Raw genomic sequence first — 27484 nt, forward strand, 5'->3', positions numbered from 1 at the left:
CATCCTCATTTCAATGAAGTTTAAATGATATCCCATATCAGCGCAGGTTAAATAATCCCAGTCTGTTCCTTTCTTCCTTCTTTCGCTGCCTTTTTTTTTTTTTTTTACCCGTTACAGCTCCTTTCTGCCTGCACCAGCTGTTGCGGCGCATTGTGGTATGTTGGTCATAACGTCGATTATTATACAACAGCTATTAAAAACAAATAAAAAATCGTTGCTTTAGAACACTAAAATTAGTGAAAACTGACGTATTTAAAATTTTATGCTTCAAAATTACGAGTGGTAATATAATTATTTGTAATTAATATAAAATACAGTTTTACTTCAGTCACAACGGCTCCAAATACGAGTACTGCAGGGAATTAATATTCAAGAACGTGCATTACGCAAGTACCACGTCTGAAAAAAAAACCAAGTGTGAGGCGACATTTGCATCGACGCACGCATCGAGCAGAGACGGATTTTGGGCCGACGCGATCCAAGCCGGCAAATTCATAGTCCACCGCGGGCGGCCGCGGCTGGCCGCTGGCCGAACTTGCGGGAAGATCATTTCTGTGCACCCTGATGTATGAGGTGAGCTCACGTTTCCTGTCTGTGTCATTGTGTGGAGATGTTTACAAGTGCTGGTATGAGGTGTTTATGGCCTGCAGAGCAACATGCAACGTGCTAAACTTCTGTCGGCCTTTGAGGTTTGCCGTAGTGGTAGTGGTGGCGAGCACATGTTTTGGGCCGCTGGTCGCTGGAGCTCTTTCCCGGTGGCCTCGTGCAGTTGGTGTGTACAGGTGCTTTTGGAGCCATTATTACGGCTGTTATCGCGTCTTCCTTGTGATGACACTTTTTTTTCTGATTAAAGGCCTATTTTAAAGGCAGTGTTTCTTCAACCGGTAGCCAATAGACCTCTGTCTGTTTGCAAACAATGTGACGTCAAGTGAGCACGTGGGCAAGGGAAAGCGCAAAAAAAAAAAAAACAGACGGATGCGTGGAGGAAAAAAAAAAAGCCTTGAAGAGGGTGTCGCGTCCAATCTTTTATGAAAATAAAATGGAAAGCATTATTGGAAACTGGTCTGCATGTGATAAAGCAGCGGTAGCTCTTAACCGGGTTTCGGTTTCGCTGGCTGCGCTGCGTCGTCACGCCTGCGCTTGATATTTGAGACATGCAACGCGCGCTCACTATGGAAATTTGGGCCTTTGAACTTGATTTGAGCTTAATGAATCGTCATTTTTATGAACCATTATTTGAAAATCTGAATTTTATCAAAACTATTGCGTTTTAAAAGTGGACATCAAAATCACGAACCACGTGAAGTGTTTTCAAGCAGAAAAGCTCAATGAAGTGTTGCCAGAACCAGCCCCATGAGATCGTCGGTTCATTGAAAAAAAATAAAAATAAAGGTTAGGCAGGGTTTAACCATGGTTATATCCAAAGGTCGAGCGATAGCATTTCGGCAATGGCCTGGGCCAAATTTATACCCCTGCCACACGGCAAATTTAATGTCATTCCCATCGAATGACATTCGTTCAAAACGACATTAGTTTGCTGCCACACGAGAAAATCTAATGTCATTCGATGAAAACGACATTAGGTATCGAATGAGTTCCCTGAACACATTCGCCTGCGACGTCCGAGCTAATGTGTTCCCTCGACACCAGAGACTTGGTGAGAATATACACCGAAAAACACGATTACAAAAACGTTACAAGCACTGTAATATTTCCGCGTCCCTACGATTGTGCTGTCGTTCATTCATGTATATAAAAATGCCAAATAGAATTGGAAAAAAATAAAACTCACTCTCGCTACCAGCCTTGCGTGGTTAACATTCACAACATGGCGACGCCCAGCTCGCCCGCTTCGGACCGAATACTGCGTCGCCGCTGCATTTTTCGACGCGATAGCTTGCTCTAAACGGTTGTATTCGCTTTTATTTTGTGCATTCTCATCCCTCCGTAACATTATAGGTTTGAAATATCAGTCGCTTTTGAGATAAATTTCAAAATTTCTTGATGCTAGGCTTAACTATGTACGGCGTACACTGTCGTCATAGCAACGACCCCGAGCGAAGTATTTCTCCAACTTTGCACTAGAATCTACATTTTCATTTCATCCAATTGAATTACATTAAAAAAAAACAAAGCCTTCGAATGCATTCATTACTGCCGTTAATAAAAGAGAAAAACGTTTTTTCGGCACTCAGTTCAGGAGGTTTGATTTGCTATCGTCTAGATGGCGCCACAGTATGTTATGCTTCTCGCGCGCTACGCTAGTCACACCCAACCACCGTGCTCCCTACCAAAACTGTTGTGAGGACGGGCGGCAGTGCGCGCAAGGTGCGCCCGTAGCATGCGCAAAGCTTTTGCGGACGCATAGCTAATACTGTCTAATTTCACCATAGAGAGCATTTCACAATATAATGTCCGCCATTTGCCTGCCGCCGCTTGGCTTGGCTTGGACTTGTGGTGGATAGCAGTGATTAACACGTTATTGAAATCAACGTTTTTAGATCCCTCGCACAGCGCGCCTATCTAAATACGTTGATTAAAATGAGGATGAAGATTTTAGAATCAGTTTCCATTAGCAAAGCAATACTTTTTGCAACGTATTGAAGCATACATCGAAATTTTTGTATGCTGTACTCTCTTTCCATCGCAATCGCCATCATTTGCAAATGACATTAGTTTTTGCCGTGTAGCAGCGCGCAGAAAAAATGACATTAAGTCGAACAAATGTCATTCGATGAGAATGACATTAAATTTGCCGTGTGGCAGGGGTATTAGAAGTCTCCATTGTGTCGGGCATGCTCAGTTATGGTTCCACATCGATTTTGGACCAAATCGGCCAGGGTCTATCTGTCAAAGTCAGTCTGCTGCTATGCTGTGCTTCTCAAGGTTAAACCAAGGTCAAATCAGGTACGGAATGGTGAGCGACTTTTTCACTGAACAGAGCTGCCGCTCTAAAAAGAACTGTTGCATGTAAGCACACAGACGATTTACAAATATGCGCTGAAATGCTGCCCATGGGGCTTAGCTTGTGCGCTTAGGTTTACAGTTATGATGTCGCTAACTCACCTCACCTCCTCCTTTCAAGAAAGAACTATCATTTCAGTAAGAGACTACGGTCGTATCTTCTACGCTGCTCTGACCTACACATGGAGGCCACCATAGTGGTGCATTACAGCTGCACTTCCACTTAGAAGAGTGCAAGCCAGCCAAGGACTTGAGCTGCACTAGGATGGCACTTTTGCAAAACGAAGGCGCAAGTGCAGTGGATACGCACTGCACTGGCAAAACGAATCTGAAAGTACTGCATTCCGTGAACTGGTGCAGAAAATGGCTGTGTGCCGGGATGCAAGACCCACTCGGAAGGGAGTTTGCACCGAGCTGTGAGAGACATTGGCCATACCTTCCGACCGACCTGCTGCACCTCAGAACAAACTCTCCTCGTGCTGCCCTCAGAAAAGGCTTCCCAGGCATCTCGCACTTCTACGAGGAGCCCCACATCCCTGGCAGCGATGGGCCCCTCACTTCACCCATGAAGACCCACCAAGATGCCGGCCTGAATGGCCCAGCCTCCAACTCAACATGCTCTGCTTGGATTCCAGCACAGCTTATCAAGCGCCATGTAAGGCCCAAAACTATTTTTTTCCATCAAAAAATCAATCTGGTGGCCGTGCCATAATGCCTGGTCGTCAACGCTCTCCTCCACGCTGCTGGCCTCACCTTTTCCGAGGAACAAGATGTCAGCGTACGCATCCACCTGCACCAAAGCCTTGTCGCCTCTGAAAGTAAGCGATAATCGGCTATCCAGAAATTAACCAACACAGAAGGCATTCACTACGCCGGCGAAAACCACCCTGTCCGGGCAGAGTCCGGGCAGGACTCTGCTGCATTGATAGCTGTCATCCACGGCATTCTGTGCAAGATTGAATTGCCACCTTGCTTCTCAATCCTCTTCACATGCCATCTTAGAGCATCATCTAATGTACTGTTGACTATCCAGGGCCCTCACCTGCCCCCCGAACGCCTTTTCGGCCTAATGATGACCTGTATCTATCCCCAATGACCCCGGGCCATCATGCGCAAAAACTGCCTCGCTAAGGGCCACTGTGAGGACGTGTATCTACACACCGTGGGTTTTGAGTGTTGTGAGCACTGTGGACTAGAAGTTCCTTCAGGGCCATCTTTTATCTCCACGCCCCATATGTGTGAGCTCCGCTGTTCTCACTGCGGAGGAAACCATAGTGCATGCGACCCCACCTGCTCTATAAAAACGAAGGCCGATAAGTGCTTCCAAAAGGTTGCCGCTTGTCGCCGCACTTCTGCAATGGCCTACAAGAAGTCTTTCTCCCACAAGGCCCCCATGATGTCAGAGTGCCTGTCACTAATCGCTTTGCGCTTCGTCAGGAAACACTGCCAGCCCTTCCTCCTTCACCATCAAAAGGCACGGCTGTTCTAACAAAACCCATTCCAGCATATCCTGGCACTACACATTACTGCTAAGAACACTAACTTACCTAACCCACCACAAAGGAGAATGAAATATAGTAACCCCCAGAACCAATTATGCAGTGGCAAACTTGTTGTTCATCCTTCCCACATTGTTAAATCATTATTATAAAACCTATACTGTCTTGCATAAAATGTCCAAGTATGAAATACGGCAGCTTTATTCCTAAACTTCTATGATGTAATTTGATGTCTAGCCATGTCATGTGCTTATTGTTTTTCTGCACTGCATATCTATTTGTACGCTTTATGCCTTTCTTTCTCTCTTTCTTCCTGTATGACCTTGCAGTTGGTTTCCTTTCTATCTTTTTGTGTAAATATATAAATGTGTAAGCCTGCGTGTATGCTTGCGCGTGTTTTCCATTCGTGTTGTTGCCGCCTTGTAGAGGGGGCTGTGGGCTTTAGCGAGCTGCTGGTTCTCGAGCAGCTTTTACCCAACAGCCTCCTCCATCATTCTGATGGAAATAAAAGGTTATTTTATTGTTATTATTATTACTGCTCCTCCTTTTGCAACTAAACAAAAACTTTTCCACCCATTCAGCCATGGAGGAAAGAAGGAAAAGAAGAGAGGCTGTTACGTCACATTTTTGAAGCCGGAAGCGAGGGCTCCGCCATGACATTTGGCGTTGTCTCAGCCAGTGGCATGCTAGCACTGCGAAAACCAATGCGAGCGGTGCGAGCAGACGATGTTGCGCTGTGCCTGGCCGTCGGCAGCACGGAAAGTGAAACATCTGCTCCGATCGAGAACAAAGGTGCTGCGATGCCCAGCTGCTGCGTTCCTGGGTGTCGGTCGCACATGCCAGGACAAGAACTGGGCGTCACTTTCCACACGTAAGTGTACTGCATTTTGTTTTCATATTTAATTGACTGTGTAATGAGTAAAATGCATGCTCGCAGAACATAACACACGACATGGCGTGAACGTGGTATTCATACCGCCCTGGCTTTATTCGTGGCTCTTTGTCCGAGTGCACTGAATAGTATTGTTTTCAGACAGGTTTCCCAAAGATCCACAGCAAAGGAAGCGGTGGAGTGAGGCTGTTAGACCAGGCCAAAGCGACTGGGAACCTGCGAAATGAACCTGTGTGTGTTCAAAACATTTTCTTCCCGAGCACTTAGATCGGATGTCGCCGCTTGTAGTTCGCATTTGTGCGGATACCGTCGCCTTTCAGGTGAGGAACCACTTTCGATAAATTCTCAAGAGATTGGAAAGAAATGCTCTTATTGAGAAGGTGCTTTATAGCTTGACTACATGTATGCTTTCAATATGACGTTCTAGGTGTTCGTGCAAGAAATAGAATGATTTGCGAATGAATGGCTTTAGCTAGACGTTATGAGTAGCGTGGCTACAGTATTCCTGCTGTGATAAAAAGTAATTGTGTCATTACTCCTGAACTGACTGCAGTTTATAATTACTGAAATGGCTCAGATGAAATTCTGCTTACTATACGTGATCATTTATTTATTTATTAGCCTACGCACTCCCTAATTAGAAGAAAATAAAAAAAAAAATTCTTGTCATCTATACCATCGAGCACACCACAGTTTCTTTGGGACATATTTCCATTTGGGTAATTATTACTTGCAGTATGCAAACGTGTTTGCACCTAGCACCCAACAGTAGCTGCACTACTGCTATAAGGGCTAGCAGTATAGTGCTGTAATGCACCTAGCAGTAATGTTTGGCAGTGCATTTTTTGTTATCTCATAGCACCTAGAAGTGTCACTATTTGATAACTAGGAGAGCACTGTGATTCCTTAAAACTATAGTTCATTTACAAAGGAAATCGCCAAGAAATTCCATGAGGCATAGAGCACCGTACGTATTTGCTCGCGTAATTTGCGCACTTTTTTTCTTAGGGCTTCAAAAAGAGGGTGCGCAAGTTACGCGCACATGAGTTATCCGAACACGTCCTAAAAAACTCTGTACAAAGGTCGTAACACGCGATATGTATGGTATATTACAGCCTATATGTAGAACCCCCCCCCACCTGGCACCCCTCACTGGCAAACAAAAAAGTTGACTCGTCCGCCCCACCCACGCTATGTAGCTCCCCGCGGGGTGGCATGATAGCACGTGCCTAGCTCACAGCAATAAACGCACGAAGATTCAGTCGCGAAGTCAGCAGTGGGAGGCAGAGGAGATAACGGGCAATAAAGCGGGGTCCTCGCTTGTGGCCCGGCTGAGTAGTGGCAAACTGTACAGCAAACGGTACGGTAGAGTTGCGGATTCGGGCAGAGTGGGAGGCAGAGGAGATAACTGGCAATAAAGCGGGGCCCTCGCTTGTGGCCCGGCTGAGTAGTGGCAAACTGTACAGCAAACGGTACGGTAGAGTTGCGGATTCGGGCAGAGTGGGAGGCAGAGGAGATAACTGGCAATAAAGCGGGGCCCTCGCTTGTGGCCCGGCTGAGTAGTGGCAAACTGTACAGCAAACGGTACGGTAGAGTTGCGGATTCGGGCAGAGTGGGAGGCAGAGGAGATAACTGGCAATAAAGCGGGGCCCTCGCTTGTGGCCCGGCTGAGTAGTGGCAAACTGTACAGCAAACGGTACGGTAGAGTTGCGGATTCGGGCAGAGTGGGAGGCAGAGGAGATAACTGGCAATAAAGCGGGGCCCTCGCTTGTGGCCCGGCTGAGTAGTGGCAAACTGTACAGCAAACGGTACGGTAGAGTTGCGGATTCGGGCAGAGTGGGAGGCAGAGGAGATAACTGGCAATAAAGCGGGGCCCTCGCTTGTGGCCCGGCTGAGTAGTGGCAAACTGTACAGCAAACGGTACGGTAGAGTTGCGGATTCGGGCGCGCGTACAACTGTTCGTCCAGGATAGCGACCGCCAGTGTGAGCAAGCCGGGTAAACGGCGCACAGTTCGTACCCTCACCACTCGCACCTTTCGCAACCGCGCTTCGTGATGTGGCCGCCCCGATCTTCCACAGTCGTCCTAGCTTGAGTGTACATGGTGGTGGTCTGGCTCAGCATAGTGTGCAAAATGTGCGAGTAGTTTTTTTTAATCGGGTTAAAAGTTTGGGGTGCACAATTTAAGTGTGGGCACAAATTACGTGGGTAAATACGGTAAATGTCATACACATAGAAAAAAAGGGAAGCATGAGACCAAGAAAAAAAGACAAAACACAGGTAGAAAGCTTGGTCAAATGTTTAGGGGAATCCCGTTTTCTTTAGCGAAGTTACTGTGTGAAACTGTATAGTTTTCCTTTAGCCGCATAGCTGCGCTTGGGTGGATGCAAATGAGTAATTACTCCCTTATTACAGATACGGCAGTTCTGCATATATAATTCCTCATACACATACCATACACACTTCATGGGGTATAGATGGGTGAGCCTGAGAAAAGACACCCCACTGTCCCTTCTCAAAAATATGGTAGACGTGCTGTACTAACAGTGCAATTCTCTGCTGTTCCTTTCTTAAAAAATGGGTGCACTCTAGCCCCCAGCCCACCATCTGTGTTCTATTGAGAGTCTCAGATAGGTACATCTATCTGTTGAATTACATGCATCTTTTTAGCTATGGCTATGGCTAAGGCTGGTGTTTCACTGCAAGCATGTGATGCACCTCATTATTCATTACAGCAGACGCCCCTTTCATAGCAGCCAGGAGATGGCACGGCTGTTGCTGCCACCGCTCAGCACGGCACCCAGCCGAAAATGCTAACTCAGTCACACATCTCCAGCTTCTCCACTGCAACAGGTATTTCCAAACAGCGCTGTTTTGTGACTACTACAGCTACTTGAAGCATCATAGTGGCTGTATATATGTTGGAGCAGGAGCTACAAGCACTGCTTCCTGGCACGGGCTCAGCAGAAGTTTTATCCGAACCCTTGACAAACTAGTCATCATATTTCTTAACCCTTCAGACAGCACTCAAAACAGTCTTGTAGTGTGGTGCTTCACCTCCATTTTTCACTAGCTGCTTAAAGCTGAACACCTTTTATGCTTCGGTACATGATGTATGCGTTAAGAGATAAAGAGGGCAATGTCATTAGCAATATGAATAAGATGGTTCAAATAGCTGAAGAGTTCTACACAAATCTATGCAGTAGCCAATGTAATCAGAACGTTAATGAGAGAAGCCTCAGCGCACAGCAATGGGACATCCCACAGCAGTACGGAAAGAGGAAGTAACGAAAGCTTTAGGAGCAATGAAAAGCGGGAAAGCAGCTGGTGAGGATCAGGTAAAAGCAGGTTTGTTGAAGGAGGGAGGAGAGATTGTGCTAGAAAAACTGGCCACCCTTTATACGCAATGCCTTGTGACCTCGAGAGTACCAGGTGCTTGGAAGAATGCTAACATTATCTTTATTCCTAAGAAAGGAGACGTAAAGGACTTGAAGAATTATAGAACGATCAGCTTACTGTCCGTTGCGAAAAAGTGTTTACTAAGGTAATCGCTAATAGAGGCAGGACAACCTTGGACTTCAATCAACCAAATAATTAGGCAGGCTTTCGTAAAGGATACTCGACAATAGACCATATTCACGCTATCAATCAGCCTATAGAGAAATGCGCAGATTATAACCGACCCCTATATATATAGCCTTCATTGACTACAAGAAAGCACTTGACTCAGTGGAAACCTCAGCAGTCATGCAGGCATCGCAGAATCAGGGTGTAGCAGAGTGTTATTCGCAAATAATGGAAGATATCTATAATGACTGCGCACCTACCATAGTCCTCCATAAAGTCAGCAATAAAATTCCAAGGAACGTCGTCAGGCAGGGAGACACGATCTCGCCAATGCTCTTCACTGCCGGCTTACAGGAGGTATTCCGGGGCCTGAAACGGGAACAGTTGGGGATAAGAGTTAAGGGAGAATATCTGAGTAATTTGCGATTCGCTGATGACATTGCCTTGCCAAGTCACTCAGGACATGAACTGCGAAGCATAATCAATGAGTTAGACAAGCAGAGCACAACGGTGGGGCTAAAAATTAACATGCAGAAAACCAAAGTAATGTTCAACAGCCTAGCAAGGGAACAGCAGTTCGCAATTGGTAGCGAGGTGCTGGAAGTAGTAAGAGAATATGACTACTTAGGGCAGGTAGTCACCGCTGGTCCAGACCATGAAAGGGAAATAACTGGAAGAATAAGAATGGGGTGAAGCCATTATGGCAGGTTCTCTCAGATCATGAATGGCAGTTTACCAATATCTTTTGAGAGAAAAGTATACAACAGCTGTATCTTACCAGTACTCACCTATGGGGCAGAAATGTGGAGGCTAACGAAGAGGGTTCAGCTTAAGTTAAGGACAATGCAGCGAGCTATGGAAAGAAAAATGATAGGTGTAATGTTAAGAGAACGGAAGTGGGCAGAGTGGTTGGGGGAACAAACGTAAGTTAATGACTTTCTATTCGAAGTCAAGACGAAGAAATGGGCTTGGGCAGGGCATGTAATACGAAGGCAAGATAACTGGTGGTCTTTAAGGATAACGGAGTGGTTTGAAGGCAAGCATAGCAGGGGACGGCAGAAAGTTAGGTGGGCAGATGAGATTAAGAAGTTTGCGGGGATACAGTGGCGGCAGCTGGCAAAGGACAGGGTTAGTTGGAGAAACATGGGACAGGCCTTTACCCTGCAGTGGGCGTAGTAAGGCTGATGATGATGACATTCCTCCAGAATAAAGTTTTTATTACAGGCACCTATGGATGTCGTTGAAAGCCAGGAGACTTTGCCAGGCCCATCACAGCAGGTATTTTACAATATGCCACTTTATGACTGCATCAATTCGAAGCACGACAGTGTCTGTGTTTATGCCGCAGCACGAGTGACAAAAAACGGATTTCTGTAAGAGAATGCATCCTGGCACTGGCTCAGAGCAAGTTTTGTCCGAATCGCCTCAACACACTAGTCATTTTTTATAATCCTTCAGACAGAACTCAAAACACAGCCTAGTAGTGTGATGCTTTTCCATTTTTCAGTAGTTGCTTAGAACTGAATACATCTTATGTTTTGGTAGAAGCATATTTCTCAAGAATAATTTTTTTTTTACAGGCACCTATGGATGTCACTGAAGGCCAGGAAACTTTACCAGGCCCATCACAACAGGTATTTTATGATATACCATTTTGTGATAGCAACTACTAGAAGCATGACAGTGTCTGAGTGTATCTCGCTGCATGAGTCACGAAACGGATGAATTTTTATGTAAAAGAATGCTTCCTGGCACAGGCTCGGAGGAAGTTTTGACCAAACCACCTCAGCACACTATTCATATTTTTATTCCTTCAGATATAACTCAAAACGGTCTAGTAGTGTGATGCTTCTCCACTTTTTACTACATACTTAAAATTGAACATCTGTTATGTCTCTGTACGCGCACGTTTTTCCTGAACAAAATTTTTTACAGGCATCTATGGATGTGGCCACAATGCTGGACATTCAGCCGGGGCCATCTCAAGCCTTTCAACTTACACCAGTAAGTTTTATATCATCTTGGTGTGGTTCCCATCTAGGTTTATAGTTAGGGTTATTCATTTTCGGGTTTTATATTTTTTCAAATTCGGGAGGTAAAAATCAGGCGTTATTTTTCAGCTTGATAATACGGGAGAAATCGGGTTTTTTGTGGAAAATCTCCGAAATTCGGGTTTTATTGGGTTAAATTTGTAAACTAATAATTTATTGCATTTGCTCTAACCGGTGGGTAACAATTAGGGCTATATTTTGGGCTGCTTTCAAGGAAGTATTGCAAAATTTGGCCCTTCTTTGGTAATTAAAAATTACTCGCAGTGAGAGACAACGGTCAGTTTTGAGAAAAGAAACATTTTATTCACAAGGGCTGGTCATCGACGTTCTACACGTCCTTATGAACACGCATAATCATCTGCATGCGGGGCCGCCGCGGTGGCTCAGTGGTTATGGTGCTCGGCTGCTGACCCGAAAGTCACGGGTTCGATCCCGGCCGCGGCGGTTGAATTTCTTTGGAGGGGAAATTCTAGAGGCCCGTGTACTGTGCGATGTCAGTGCACGTTAAAGAACCCCAGGTGGTCGAAATTTCCGGAGCCCTCCACTACGGCGTCTCTCATAGCCTTAGTTGCTTTGGGACGTTAAACCCCATAAACCAACCAATAAACCAACCAATCATCTGCATGCGCAACATCTCCGTTTGCATCCGAGACCTGTCTGGTCTCTGCAGGTACCTTAGCTGAGAGAACGCTCGCTCAACGTCACAGCTGCCATTAGCCAGGCACAACAATGACAACGCTGCATTTGCTAGCCTTGGGTAACGCACAGTTGCGTCGTTCCAATAGTCCATCACTTCAACACCTTCATTTGTGGGGCTTGCTTCCAGCAAGTACGGGTGAAACTCCTCGCGAAGCGAGCCTACATCGTCCATCACGGAGATAAAGAGAGGTCGGTAGTCATCAAACGGCTCACTCAGCAGCCGCTTCTGGTATAGATCGAGTATGGCTCCCAGCTTCCACAATGTCAACTGGTTTTCTTCTTTGTCTGAGACTAGAGGCACAACAATTCCGTGGGCACAATTGTTTCAGAAATCGGGAAAAATCGGGTTTTACCCGATATTTTAGGAAAACGTTCGGGGTGCAAAAATCGGGTAAAATCGGGTTTTACCCGAAAACGAACAACCCTATTTATAGTCACTGCATGAGGTAGGATGTAGTTGCAATTCTGCAATGTAAAGTGCAGTAGGTTCTGCAAAGGTCCTTCATATAGGATGGTACCTTTTCTGGAACTACATAAGCACATGAGTGACTGCCACAATATTCTTTCATGTGCCTTCATTGCTATCGCTATAATATCGCTATGCTTATGTTCATTGCACAAATTAATATAGTAGTCTCGTTAGAGTTCCGCTACAAATAATCTGTCAGTATCAAGAAAAATTTGCCTATGCAGGTCAGTGGCATCTTTTCTGCAAAATTTTCTTTAATTATTCCAAACTGGTTTTACTGAATTTGAACGAGGCCATTGACAGCTAATGTAAAAAGTATTCGGTGCAAACTGGCATGCTTGTTATATGAAAAATTTGTACTGTCATGTTTTTTCTTTTTCAGTTGTTCCATGTATAAGCTTTCGTAAATTACTTTCTATATATGGGTACATGCCTACCTCTTTAACGTCAGTTCCAGTGGGCATTCAGAAAAGGAGATTGCACTACACAAAATTTAATGCAATAATTTTTAAAGCTGTATGAATTCACGCTGCTGTACAGTTGCTGTATAATAACATTAATTAAAAATAAAATGTGTAGACATATAGCACTACCTTAACATGCTAGTTGATATGCGTTTAACAATGTGCGAGCGTTTTTATTTTGCAGTGACATCAAGAGGCATTGAGTGCATAAGCGCTGAAGCTGTTGCATGGCCCTGTTGTGGGCATGCCAAGTAGTTTTGTGATTAGCCTCATGTCCTGCTTTCCTTCTTACGTCTTAATGCATGGCGAAGGAGAACAGACATTCTAAGGTGGGCTGCATTGCTAAGCAGTTTATATTATGCAGGAACTTCCGACTTTGCCGACTACCCCAGCCTCTGTCGGGACGCCAAGAAGAAGAAAGCCAGCAATGGTAAGTGGGCCTGTCAAATGTGTCTATTTGTCAAGCAGAATTCAACGCCATGAGTGTCAAATGCTTGTGCATATGCCAAGAGTGTATTTGATAGCATGAGTGGCCCATCCACACCATGCATTATTAGCATAACCTTTAACACAGCATGTGCAGGCACCCATACTGTGTGAATGGACTTAGTTTGATTTCGCTATGGCAATTTTTACTAATATCCACTAAATGATCTGCATGGCATATTGTATGCAATGATGAAACAATAAACCAATGAATTTTTAGTGTGTGAGTGGCCTGCACATCAAGCTGAGGAGCACATTATACAATCTTCTTCTTGGACACCTCTCCATCTACCAGAGGAGAATCAGTGAGTCAGAGCTTTATTTATTGATCTATTCATATACCCTAAGGGTCCACTAGGGGAATTACCAGGGGGGGGGGGGGGAACTCAAAGCAGACTAAAATTGTTTCAAAAACAAAAATGCTGCGTAGGTACGGCACTCAGGTGCAAGTCGAGAAACATCATCGCAAAGTAAATATTCTTAGAAAAATTCACAATACACAAAGAAAAACTAAACAGCAGGTGCGAATTAGTCATCTGAGAATTAAATTTTGTTACTGAAAGTGTGACGAATACATATAAGTTAGTGATGCTGACTGAAATAACAAAGACTCTGTTATCATGGCAATCCTGGAAGGTAAACCATTGCATTCTTTTATTATTAAGGTTACAGGTGAATTTTGTACTTTTCCATCCGGACAAAAACGGTTACCCTTGTAGACATTGCCAGCTTGATGCGAGGTGAGGTGTTGGTAAAATATGTGACGGGGCAAATGATCTGTTACTGTGGTACAATGTGCGAGAAAAAGATGATCAAGTGAATTTTCTGTACATTGTAAGTGATGGCATGTTGAGCATTTCTGTCAGAGGTGAAACACTGCGATATTAAAGTAGGATGACAAGATTAACTGAGCTCCTTCATTCTTCTTTTTATGGAACATTCAGAGTGCTTTGTGCTTTATATGTGCACACTGTTGTAACTGCAGTATGCAAGGCTTGGGTGTGCATTGTTCTAATGATGCATTGCATTTTCTGTTTCTCTTCATAGGAGGACACACCCAAAAAAGCTTCAGCAAAAAGCTGCTGCAAACAAGGCGGAGACTGCAAAAGAAAAACGCAGAACTTAAATCTGCTCTGTCACCATTAACTATGGAGAATATCCTCCGTAGAGAGCAATTGTCTGTGTTAGATGGCCTGGGTAAAGCAAATAAGCACCTACTTGAAAGACAAGTCGCAAAGCATGGTGGAATAGGCACTCCAAAGCAGTACTGCCCTGAACTGAGAACTTTTGCTTTGACTCTAAATTTCTATTCCCCACAGACCTATCAGTAGGTCAGGAAAGTTTTTGACACGTGCCTCCGACATCCCAGAACGCTGCGAAAATGGTATGAGACTGTTGATGGCCAGACAGGACTGTCAACAGAAGCTTTCAATGCGCTAAAAATGAAATGTGCTGAAACAGCAAGCAAAGGGCACCAAACAGTTTGCAGCCTCATGGCTGATGAAATGGCTAATCGGCAAAACATCCAGTGGAACAAACGCAACTTTGAAGGGTTTGTTGACTTCGGCAGTGGCATTGACAGCGACTCTTTGCCACAAGTCAAAGGCTGCATTTGTTGTAATGGCTGTGGCTATTAATGGGCGATGGAAGTTGCCCCTTGGGTACTTCCTAGTTGATGGCCTAATTGGAACACAGAGGGCTAACCTTGTCACCCAGTGCTTTCATAAAGCACATGATGCTGGAGCTATGGTCGTTTCACTCATTTGTGATGATGCACCTGCAAATCTGGCAATGTTGCAAGAGCTTGGGTGTGATTTCTAACATGTGGGAGACCTAAAAACAACCTTTCCACATCCAGCTACCCAGGATCCAGTGGCAGCATTTTTGGACCCCTGGCATATGCTAAAACTTGTGAGGAATGCACTGGCACACAAGAGGCATTTTACTGACAACCAAGGAAGGACTGTGTCCTGGGAGCATATCGAGTGGTTGCATACTGTGCAGCAGAAAGAAAGCCTACATTTGGCTAACAAGTTGCGCAGAGCTGATATTGAGTGGCAGCGACAGCCCATGAAAGTTAGACTTGCTGCCCAAGTGATGAGCACTTGTGTTGTGACAGCACTAGCAGAGTGCAGGGAAGTTCACCTGGACGGTTTTTCTGGCACACAGGCAACAGGGAATTTTTTGTTGGAAATTAATGACACATTTGATGCCCTAAATTCTAGAAGCCTATATCAGAAAGGTTGGAAGAAACCTATAAATGAAAAGAACATTGAAGCTTTCGAAGGGGTGTTCAAAACCACAACCCATTACCTCTCTTCTTTGAAGAAGTCTGCAAATGGGACAAACAAGAATGATTGAAACAGACCAAAAACAGGTTTCCTAGGTTTTATCATCTGCATGCAAAGCCTGATTAGTCTTTTTCATTTTCTTGTTACTGAAAAACGATTGCTGAGTACATTCTGGTTCACAAAATTTGCCAGGACCATTTGGAACTGTTTTTTGGCCTGATTTGAGCACATGGCAGGCATAATGACAACCCCACTACACAGCAGTTTCGTGCTGCCTTCAAAAAAGTGATTGTTCAAAGTGAACTGGCTGATGTATCAACAGGCAACTGTCTGAGTCTGGACAGCATCTCCATATTGTCATGCAGCAGTGCAACAGTTATTTCTTCTCAGCTCTTGATTATATCTGCACCAAGGAGGCAACTTCTAGACAGTGACGCTTTTCAGCAGTCTCGGGTAACAGCTGCAGACCATGACTACATCATAGCTCCAGGCTACATCAGTGAATGTGGAGGCCGAATCATGGCTTACATGGCAGGCTATGTAGCTCATAAATTGGCTACAAGGTTGACTTGTGAGCACTGCACAAGTGCGCTACTCAACAGAACGAGGAAACATTTACTCATTAAGAGGAAAAGCAGAGGGGGGCTGAAATACCCATCAGAAAGTGTACTGAAGATCTGTAAAAAATCGGAGGCGGTGATCAGGACGGCATTGTGCCTGAATAAACTAATATCAAGAACACTTCTCACTGAACTTCTCCATGAGGTTCTTTACACATTCCACGGTAGAGAGCTCTTCAATGAGCTTCATGAGCACATGTTTGACAACTCTCCACTCGACAATCATTACATACACCTTGTCAGAAGTGTTGCAGAAAATTACATCAACGTGCGCCTGTTTCATGTTGGCAAGCAGGCAACTGAGAGCCTGTGCACTGCTCAGGTCCGGCAGATGTTTAAAAAAATAACTCAGTTCAAGCGGCAGTGACTGATGCGACGGTCAGAATTCAAAAATCAGACTTGGTTTTTGTCAGCACATGTGGTCTCACTTAATTGTAGAGTATGAATACAACCAGCCCATTGGGGTCCCATGCTTCATGTTAACATTGCAGCTTGCTGGCACAATATGGGCTGAATAAGAATCATACATGCAACAGACTTTCATGTGTGACTTTTTCACAAGAAAATTTTATTTAAAGGGCCGCTCGCATTTTAGAGTACATTACAACCTGTCATGCTGAGTATTAAAAAGAATAGCTTTGTAATGTGAATGCGTCATGTACACCAACGATGCAGGCTCGTGCTTGATGGCAGTCACTGTCAGTTTTTTCAGGAGTAATCAGGGCTTTGGTTTAGCTTGATTGCTACTGAATCGACCAGAAATTACCTGCTTCCTAAAATCAGAGTTTCATCTTTGGTGGTAAATGAACAATACGCACATTTCAAAAAGAAGCGAGTTAAGTAACATCAACAGTACATGTCCACAGCGCAAATGCTAGTTCTTGTTCATGAATCTATATGCTGTAGCTTCACAGATGGACATGTACTATTGGTCACTGATGTTCAAGAATAGGGGCTGCAGTTAGCAGTCTCCCAGAGCTTTCTTTACAGCATGCCTGCACTACTGTCATGTAGGGTACAGGGCGACTGAAGTATCATATTTTGTAAAAATATGGAGTGCATGTTTTTCATACTATAGAAGTTGGAATAATCAAAAGAGTAATTAGTGTGCCATACTTACAATATTAGTTCTGGATATCCAACACAATTGAAGGTGATTTTGGCCTTTCAGTATAAAAGTGTCAAAAGGGGGTAATCCTCCCACTGCACGCAACAGAGTAAGCACTAGCATATAAGCTTTGCAGCCTGCAACGAATTCATGTTCTTAAATGATGAAAGCACTTTTCCACATGCACTTGGTACATTCATGCATACAGAGGAAAACCTTATCATTCTACCAGCCACAATTTGTACACTTTTTTAATCATTCTTTAGCTGTCATCATGCTTTAGTACATAGTGCACAGCTGAAATGCCCGTCTTATGTGCAGACTATGCTGGTTGGCTCATGGTTTTGACAAATATTAAAACAGCATGTGCACTCAAGTACCACATAGCACACAACAAACAGAACAGAAAATTGGACAGAAAACTAGGCTATTTCTATACTGTTGCAGGCTAGGCAGATAAGAGTTGAATGCAACAATAGAAGTAGTGTCATCAGGGTACTCTCTTTCTTTACATATATTACAGAAAGGAATACATGAAGCAGAAGGGAGGGAAATGGTTCATTTTTTTTACTAGCTGCGACAATTGTGACCAATTTTTCAAGTCACTTGCACGCAGTGTTCCAGTTACTTTGCATTTACATTGCTTTCTATAAAATTTTGTCAACTTTGTGATGCAGAAATAACTACCGATAAATGAAAGCTTTTACACAATTTGGCAAGATTGGTCCACAAATATTTTTCTGTCTCAAAGCCCCCATTTATCGCCTTCCTATATGTTTTTGCTCCCTCTGTTCGAATAGTTCATGGTTGCAAAGTAATCTAATTCAGTTGTGCATTTATTCTTCTTTCTAGTCTTTTTGTTGAATCCTTTTTATGAGTGTTCTCCTTCCACACACTAGTGTTGTCACTTTTGTTAAAAGATTTTGCTTCGTTGAGTTAGCAAGCTATGTTTTATAGTAATTGTTATGCTTTACCAAACCTTTTCAAGGCCCATATTTTGACTGTCCAATGAACTACAAATTCTGGACTTCACTAATGCGTTTAATCAGCTGAATGCAAGAAAGAAATGGTGCAACTAGGCGAGGTGGTCGCCGGTTGACTCGGCATCGCAGTAAATGGTAAGTTGCGAGGTACACTTAATCTTACTGTGGCGTGACCTTACACTTCACCACTGTTAAGGGCAAATGTTTTAAACCCAACACTGCGCCTCCTAAACCCGGCTATGTGTCCTTACAATCGCACAACAGTACTCTATCGAGACAGCAGCGCGGGTTGGTCGATCCACTGGGTCCATATTGGAGAAAACTTGTACGCAGTTGACATATCACTCGCAGAGTATACAGTAAAAAGTAAACGCTTCAAACTGCTTCGCATATCGCTTTGCTGACGGATACCATCGGATGCGGCGCAGGGACACGCAGAACACATACACGCTCAAAACGAGCGCAGACTTGCAAATGGCTTTTTCTTCCCGTGCTGTTGTAACCAAAAACCTACATGTCACCGTCATCTATCGCTTTATGAGCCGTCGACACTGTCATTTTCTGCTTGGAACAAGGCTAGCAGCGTTGAGGGACGCAACCACACAAAGCCGAAAGAGAATAGCGAAGCTGCAGCACCAAGCCTTTTCAGAGAAAGACGAGGTTTCGCCAACCGGGCAGGGCGCTCACCTATTCATCTGGGGTTTACGAGAGACGGCATGACCTCTTTTCATGACATTACCCACCATCACGCCTTGGACAGCTAGGTGAGTTTATCACTCTGGCTAAAATGCTGTCGAAAGCACAAGAAACCACGTGGAGACGGCTTCAAACGCACTCCCCGAGTAAACCATAAAACGTTGCATGGACATCAGCGAGGTATTTATGCTGGACATTGGACACTAGCACCAGACATCCATTTTAGTCCCATTTACCAAAAATCTTGTACCTACAAAACCAAAATTGGAATCCGGTCCGAGGTATAGTACGTAGTGCAGACATCCAGCTCGACATTTACCAGATATTTGTGCATGGTGTAAGTACGCCCAGTCTATGCATTCTAGACATCTATCTAAAGAGAATATGACTATACATAGACCAATACAAGGTGAAAATTTCCAACTGGTTCCAGTCCATTTGGTTTAAGGAACACATTTCCAGTTGTTGCAAATGGAAGTTGCAATGCCAGATGCAGCTGGCACCTGTTATAATTCCAGATGCTATGGGGACCTACTGCATTCCAGTCACAGACTTCCCTATGGAGGCGTCGGGACGTCCAAGCACTCCAGTTAGCTCAAATAGAATTGAGTGAGCGAGTACATGGCCACCACGGGAGCACAAACTTATTGTTCACTTTTATAGATGACAAACAAGAGAATAGCACAGCAACCACTACAAACAAGCCCAGTAATTCACTCCATTTTTACCGACGCAAGTCTGAAGCGTCAAAGGATGCCTTTGCGGCACTAAAAAGCAGTCGTGCTGAGCGAAGTGTACTTCCACATGCTCTTCGGCACACCATCCGAACGCATGCCCACATTTCGGTAGTAGAGGTCAGTTTGCGTACACCACCAGCCTTCCTGGAAAGGTCACGATTCCATCCGGTGAAAATGGCTTAAGAACGAAAACCATGCAAAGGACGATACACAGGGAAGAAGTAGACAGGACGAGCGCGGACTTGCAACTGTTTATTGAAGCACATCTTCCTTCCGTCACCAACCCTACGCATGCGCAACAAGCAATCTTTATCTAATCGAGTTCAGGAACTTCAATTCCTTGTACAGATGGACCGAAGTCTCGCTTACACACTTATCCGGCCCATATCTATCAATCTGCCAGGCTTCGATGACCTCGCGTGTTTTCTGGTCTTTGGCCCTTCCGATTATCTTTGTACGCTCAAAGAGTGGCGTGCATTTATTGTCACATGAAAGACAGTGTTTTGGCAAATTCATGCCGCTGTGAGAGCCCAACGAATTTTTATGTTCTTGTAGGCGCTTATTAATGCAGCGTCCCGTTTGTCCCACGTAAACTGAGCCGCAACTAAGCGGAATTTCATACGCTACTCCCATTCTACAGGACACAAACTTGATTTTGTGGTTTACACCACAGCCTGCTTTTGTTCTTGATTCACTGTTAGCGCGCACAAACGGGACAGCTTACAAGGCGCCGAAAAGATTTCCACACCGAATTTTCTTGCCACCCTCTTCAGGCCATGCGAGGTCTTATGGACATAGGGCAGTACATCAAACTTCCGCCTCTCACGAATGCCGAATACTCCTTGAAAATGGCTTGTAGTCCTAATTCATACTGGTGGGTCCACTTCGCTGAGTAGTAAAAGCAAGCAAACTGTCTTCCTTCAGCTCCGTCAAAGAAAGAACTGTTGAACAATCTCACCAGCATTAAAAAGCAAATAATTAATTCTGTCGAGGTTCTTCAAACACGATGTGCCCACGGAACACGAGAAATCGCACACGCCGGGCGCTCAACCATATCTGCCCAAGGAGGTTGCCGCCATGGCTGACCTAGCTCATGTGGAGTGTGCGAAACTGACGCATGTTTTGTATCGTCACTTTTTAAGGCTAAAGCCTTTAATGCCTCATACTGTCGTTAGCAGCCGTGTCCACGTTTCGGCGTCACTACTTAATAAAAGAAACTGCGTCGAGGCTGGGAATCGAACCAGGGCCTTTGGCATTTGAAGCGGAGACGCTACCACTCCGCCACGAAGGCTCAAGTTTGAGCATGAATAAATGCATGGGTTTCATAAATGAAATGAAAGGAATAAAAATAAGATGAAAAACTCATCGTGAAAAATAAAACAATAAAAATTAGAAAAACAGAAATAAAGATAAAATAAAATAGAATAAAACCAACAAAACTAAAATATGAAAAAAATAAATAAGAACAAACAGTGCACCAGGAAACTCTCGCCTTGCAGTACATAAATAGCCAAAGTGCCCCCTGAATTTTTTTTTTATACTTTGTAGTCTGCTTGCCGTGGCATGAAAATTAAGTTAATTTATTAATTGTAACATATTTCTTTTTCACAGCTGCAATTGCCATGTGCAGTTTGTGTTATTGATAAAATACGATACGAACGTCAACGAGATGGCGGCATAGGCAATTTTACTGCGCTTTTCGCACCGCCGCCGGTCTGCGGCAGTCACGTCTAATGGCATATCTCTGTAATCATGGTCTCTGCAATAGAAGTTCGTTTCGGTGGTTGGGCAATTATAAATAAATAATTGTAATGTTACCCTGCCCAAAACGCCGATGCCGCAACGGGCTGGAGATAAAAAAAGAGAGCAGGCTTAATAAAAAAATAAAACATTGCTAATAACGCGGGCACACGATATGTTCGCTGCCGCTCGACCTAAACATGCAATGCAGAGTTTTGAGGAAAGTGGCGTTATTCGCCAGGAGAGCGTCTACCGGCATTTTAGCTTGCAGTGCGCACAGTGGGATCGGATTGATGTTCGCCGATAAGCCAGCTTCAATCTAATTTCTGCGTCTAATGACTGCTGAGCCACGGAAGCATTTATTTTCTTCTCGCCATCCCTCCAAGCAGTAAAAAAACTTCCCATTTGGTTTTTACCCACGACTAGTTCTGCCGGAATTTTTGCTTCCCACTTGACCCTCAAACGGAACCGCTTACTTTCCAGTTGTTCCCCCATTCCTCTCATTTGGCTCTCAACTGGGAAACGATGTTCCCGAGTTGCTGGAAAACTGGAACCATTTGCCTCCCCCTTGGCCCCCGACTGGAACCAGTTGGATTCCAACGGAACCAGTTACTCCCATTTGAAACCAGTTACTTCCAGTTCAATTTCCAGTTGAATATTTGTCTTAAATACTGCAATTGTAATAACTGAAAAATTATGGATTGAAAAAATTTTTGATGCCCTCAACCTACTATTCCTTGGGTCATCTCTTGTCTATAGAGGCTTTGCTTTAGCATGCTATGATGATGCTAACATAATGCAAAAAGCATATTATGTTAGCAAGGGCATTATAATGCAAAGAGCATTATGTTCACAATGCCAGCGGACTCTCACGGGAAGAAATGCCCAAGGGACAGTGGGATGAAGACCTTATATCTTTGTAATGCAGCTTGTAAAGCATGGGTTCTTGCAACCCATGCTTTATGCAATTACGCATGATTTACGAAAAAACGCAATTGCGCTTTTTCCTTGGCCCATGCTGGCTTTGTTATTTCAGCTACGATGTTAGCTTAAGTTAAAAACATCATATCGAAATAACAGAACAGGCATATGGGCAGTGCATGTAACATATGGAGGCAGATAACCAATTATCATTAGGGTAACGTCCTGGATTCAGAGAGAAAGTAAGCACAGCAGAGAGAATCAGGTCAGGTGGGCAGATGAGGTTCGGAAGTTTGCTTGGATAAGGCGGACGCCGCTGGCATAGGACAGGGTTAACGAGAAATTTTTTGGCCTGCAGTAGACATAGGCTGGTGATAACAAGTGGGGCCCAAGACGTTTACTCTCAAGAAAGATGAGGTCACACATTCAGCTACGCAAATGCCAAAGCTTTCCTCAGTTCAACATTCCAGTAGTTATCATTGCTTGCGCGACTAGTAGTTTTAACATATTTTTGAGAAAAATTCGGTCCTAAAAATTGAATTGAAACAATTTTGTATTTTAGTAGTTCGATAAGTTGAATAAAACATGCTTAATCAGAAGAAAATGGTTATTATAGTCCTGGCTGCTGATTTAAAAAATGTTTTTCAGTGTAAATTGAAAGTAAGAACAGTAATGAAATAACAATTCCTCCGCAGTGACTGGCATTTTAAACCGAGTCAAGCTGAGTCAGAAACCTGATGGGTGTACATGCAGATTTGTCTTTACTGCATCCAATATTTTTTTCTTTTTAGGTAGGATAACGTTTCCATGAAGTGAGCACGAACACGCACCACAAAAATACAGGCAGCGCTGGTCACGCCTTCAATTTGTAGTCAACAGCAATTTCCAACTTTAAATGCAGTAAGGCAACATAAAATATCAAAGGATTGAAAAATGTGGAGTTCTTAAATTATATCTTACTTACAATCCCAGGACGTCACAAGCAATACCTACGAGGAGTCTACGTTAAGGCAGATGTAATGTTATGGGTACATCTCCAGCTTTTCCACAAAAAAAAAAATTGGTAAATAAGACGTCTCAGAGATTTTACCTCGGCACGTAGACGTCTAGACTTAATCCGTACATCTCTGGGAGGTTTGTGGTTTGCTGGGCCCTAACGAACCCTGTGGTGAACGCGCCACTTCGACCACATCTTATGGGATTGTAAGGAAGAACCGCCTCCGGCGGAGCTAGTACAAATCCCTTCTCTCGAGCGGTGGTAGGCTGTGCTGGCCAGCTCGGAAGCGGGGTCCGGTTGACAACAATCGGAGGTCCGCGGGGCTCTCGGGGACTCTTCATAGCTTCGTGTTCCCCGAACTTTTCTTCGCGGTTTAATTTGTCCTTTCAGCGCTCGCCATCTTCACGGCTTTTAGGTTCCCCCCAACTTTCTTCGCGGTTTAAGTTGTCCTTTCACTGCCCCTCGACCCCTTTTCTTCATGGTTTGAAATTCTTTCCGTCGTCTTGAGAGGGGCGCGAGCCAGCACCAAGGAGATGGAGAACGACGACTCTTTTGGACGCCCGTTCCGGCCTACGCCAAGAGCGCCGATGCTGTGCGCGTACACCCAGGAAGGGCCCTTGGAGTTGGCACTTAAATCCCCACCTCGATGGACACTTCCGAGGCATACACGCGAAGCGCCTATGAGCACGGGCGTACGATGGAGCCTGTCTGCGCATGCGCAAGGCACGACGCGCGAGCAGGGCGCAGATATCTGTGCATGTCAGATATCGGCGCCTGCGCACGGGCGCTCGCGCGCGCGTCAGAAGTGGGGTCCGGTTTACAACAATGGGAGGACCGCGGGGTTCTCGGGGACTCTCTTCTTCACTGCTTGAAGCTCTTTCAGATTCCCCCCCCCCCCCCCCCCCCCCAAGTTTTTTTTTGGAATTCTTGGCTCACCAATCATCTTCTGTTCACGGCTTGACATTTTTTCAGTCTGCTCGCGAGGGGGAGCGAGCCAGCACCAGGAGCATGGAGGTACTACATGCCACTTTTCCAGGCCCGTCGCGGCACGTGCTGGGCGCGCAGGCGCTTCGCGTGTACGCCTCGGAAGTGTCCATCGAGGCGGGGCTTAAAAGATAGCTCTCCGAGACTCTTGCGAGAAATGTGCAGGGTGGCCACAGTAGCAGGCCCCTGAGTTGTCGAAAAAATTAAGTATAAGGGTGTTAGGGAAGGGGATTGGGTGGTCTGGTGAAGGTTGCTGCCCTGGCTCGTTCAACCAGTGCTCGTTTTTCTCGAGTACCGGGCTGGAGAGAGCAACCTCCCACCCCTCCCACGTTGGCCATTTAACTGACAGGCCCCTATCTTATGAAATAGTTCCACTTTTCCTGCAGAATTTGCATTGTGCCGGAAAAGATTCCTGGTCGATGGCGTATAGTTTATGTGGAATGGTGTATGACATGGTCTGGAACCGTCGGAGATGACACTCTTCTGACTTACTGAGCCCTTCAGCAGGACTCAGAAAAGTTTGTTCCTCGGAGGTGCTGAAGTATGTCTGAACATGTGAGCGGGGTGGAGGACACCAAGTCGGTAGGGGATAGGAAGGATCCCGGGGGTAAACTCTCGGGCTGAGGCGTGTGCGCACTCATTTCCATCTACACCCTACCCTGGTGGCGATGACACCCACACCAGCTGCTTTCGCGAGGCGGGAACTTTTGATTGTTAAAAATTTTATGGGCCTTAGGGGCCACTCTGCTGCGGCCGACGTCTTTGACTGGAAGGGGGTCCTTTGAAGGGGAAAGCCGCTTTTTTCTTTACTTGTATCCGACTATAGAGCAATCGTGACCTCTTTCGTTACCGAAGTTTCCCGGCATCTGATGGAAAGCCCATCGATCGTCTGAGCTTTGTGTACCATCGCGATAGTTGAGATGCCGTGAACCGGACCCGCATCGAAGAAGACGCCCTGCTCGTTGGAATATCATTGGTGCCTCTTTTGGGTTCATGCTTTTTTTCGGTCTTGCTGATCGGTGGAATGAAAGTTTTTGGGAATAGGAAGTGCATGAGAGATGGTTTTTCATTCTCGGGGAATATTTTGTCTGGCTACCATGTGGTGGGGACAGTTGAGGCGGAGGTCGGCGAGGGCCTACCATCCTATTTTCATCCATGGTGAGCCGAACTGTTTGGACGCTGAGGCGGCGGCGATCAGCCCGTCAGCAGTGTTGTGGGCTCCCAGCTGAAGTAGACGATCGGTGGATGTCTTGAAGGGGAGTCCTAGTACCTTCTTGCAGGCTGTGCGGATGATGACGTCGAAATAGTTGAGGCCAGTTTTTCACATTCGGAGGTACGGGGCGACATACACGGTGCGGCCAAAAATGAAGGCCGGGTTTAGACGCAGAGTGGATGGCACCATCAGGGCCACAGCCACCGTCGACGCCAACAACCCTACGGAGGCTGAGGGCGCGGCCATCGCCTTGACGCTCATACACGCTACACAAGATCCCAACATCACAAATCTGCACCGACTCCCAAGTTGCGTACCGTCAGTATCGGCGAAGCATTGTCACACAAACCACCCGATGCATTCTCGCATCAGGACACACGCTTACCCAAGAGATAGTCCTCACGTGGGTTCCTGGGCATGACTCGGTCTCCGGTAATCAGCGTGTTTATGCGGTGGCTCGAGAACTATTCCTCCGGGCCCTGGAAGATCGGACACCCAAACCCACGCAGGAAACCTCGCGGGCTGTACTCACATAACAAATCACCACTCATGATAAAAATAGCCCCTTCACCCTACCACCTCCACCGTACTCTGGTACACTATAATCGTATACTAAATTCAAAATACAGTGTGGCCTGGCGGCAACTGTAGACCAACTGTTACATCTCACCTTACCTCCTTCATCGCTTCCACCCTACCTTGACCCTCTCGCTCTGCTCAACATGTGGAGCGGCCAAGGCTGCCCTCATACACTACCACTGGAAATGACCCCAACCCACGGCAGTTCCCCCCATACCCAACCATGGCGTCCGGAGGGGGGGGCAAGGGGGGGCGGCTGCACCCCCCTGGAAAATCACTCACTCTAACCGTGAGTGATGGCCGCACACCAGGGGCGGCGGTGCGCTCAGCAAAAAGAGTAAAAGCGGCCCCGCTTCCAGCTTTGGGTCACATCTGCGAAGTGCCGCGTCCGGGGACGCGTCGTTGCAGACATACAGCGGCACCGGCGAGCATGTGTTTCGAGGCGTCTTGAGATGGGTGCCTGTTTCTTTGATCTCTAGAGAGATAGCCACACGGAGGCAGACAGTGCACAATCCGGCCACCGATGAATTCTTCAGGAGGGAGGGACAAATCAGCCGTGTCCACCCCCGCTTTGTCGGGCTGCTCAAGGGCAAGCAGGCGATGAGTTGGCGCCGCCGCCGCTCGCTGTCTCCTCCGATCCACGGGAGAGCGCAGTTCGGTAGAAGCGCCGCTTTCAGAATCTTCGGCAAAGGGGATTAGCAGTTGCTTTTGTTCACGGCGACGCAGTCTCCAGAGGCGCCCCCACACCAGCGTTCCTTGCATCTTCTCCGGAAGCCAGCGCCTTTGGTCAAGGCAGCCCGATGGCGCCTGCCTGGCTAGCCTGGCTCGCCTGTCACCTCTGGCTGGGCCTCAAATCCCAACAGCGCCCATGTACTGTGCGATGTCAGTGCATGGTAAAGAGACCCAGGTGGTCGACATTATCCGGAACTCTGTACTACTCCGTCCCTCATAGCCTGAGTCGTTTTGGGGCTCTGAACCCCATAAAAACACACAAAACAAATTTTCCGACCGGAGTGGCGAGTGTCCCTTCCCCTCGGAAGTCGCGAGGCGTTCCTTTCACCCCCAAAGTGCTATTAGGAACGACGACAACAAGTCTCGCCGGGTGGCCGCCAGCACGCCTGTTTCTACTGTGTATGGCTGCTAGCGACTTGAGGGTGATTGCTTTCGGGCCTGCCGCCATGGACCACAAGCACCGAGAGGACCCAGGTGCCAGCTGACTTCAATTACGGAGTTTTCCCGGTTGGAGTGCAGGAACAAAACCAGACCCCCTTCACAAAGTGCCTGCACGTGTAGAACGCCGCCGCCGCCTCGGGGAGACGAACGTTATCTTCCCCATTTGCCGTGACCGTGCCAGGGAACAAAGGGCCTCGTCTCCGGTTGCTCTTTGGCGTGCCCAAGCACCGCGACAAGCTGGCGGGCCTCATCTCCGACCCAAGCACGAGGAACCACTTTCGGCGTTTTCGTGACCTCGCGTCTGGCCTCGAGCGGCGGGTGGCATTTGATGATCAACAGATGTCGGTGACCCG

General features: G+C 46.0%; 1 pseudogene across 1 annotated transcript; it reads left to right on the plus strand.

Annotated features, from left to right (window-relative positions):
* Positions 1-472: 472 nt before the first annotated feature.
* LOC149363820 (uncharacterized) lies at positions 473-16125 on the plus strand (annotated as a pseudogene). Its single transcript, XR_016289118.1, has 10 exons — positions 473-573; positions 5045-5334; positions 5501-5675; positions 8089-8206; positions 10145-10198; positions 10501-10554; positions 10856-10924; positions 12968-13033; positions 13310-13394; positions 14137-16125. The product of XR_016289118.1 is annotated as an uncharacterized LOC149363820 (transcript).
* Positions 16126-27484: the final 11359 nt, after the last annotated feature.

The sequence above is a fragment of the Amblyomma mixtum genome, chromosome 2, assembly GCF_055824585.1.
Source record: "Amblyomma mixtum isolate Tamu chromosome 2, ASM5582458v1, whole genome shotgun sequence".
Lineage (NCBI taxonomy): Eukaryota > Metazoa > Arthropoda > Arachnida > Ixodida > Ixodidae > Amblyomma > Amblyomma mixtum.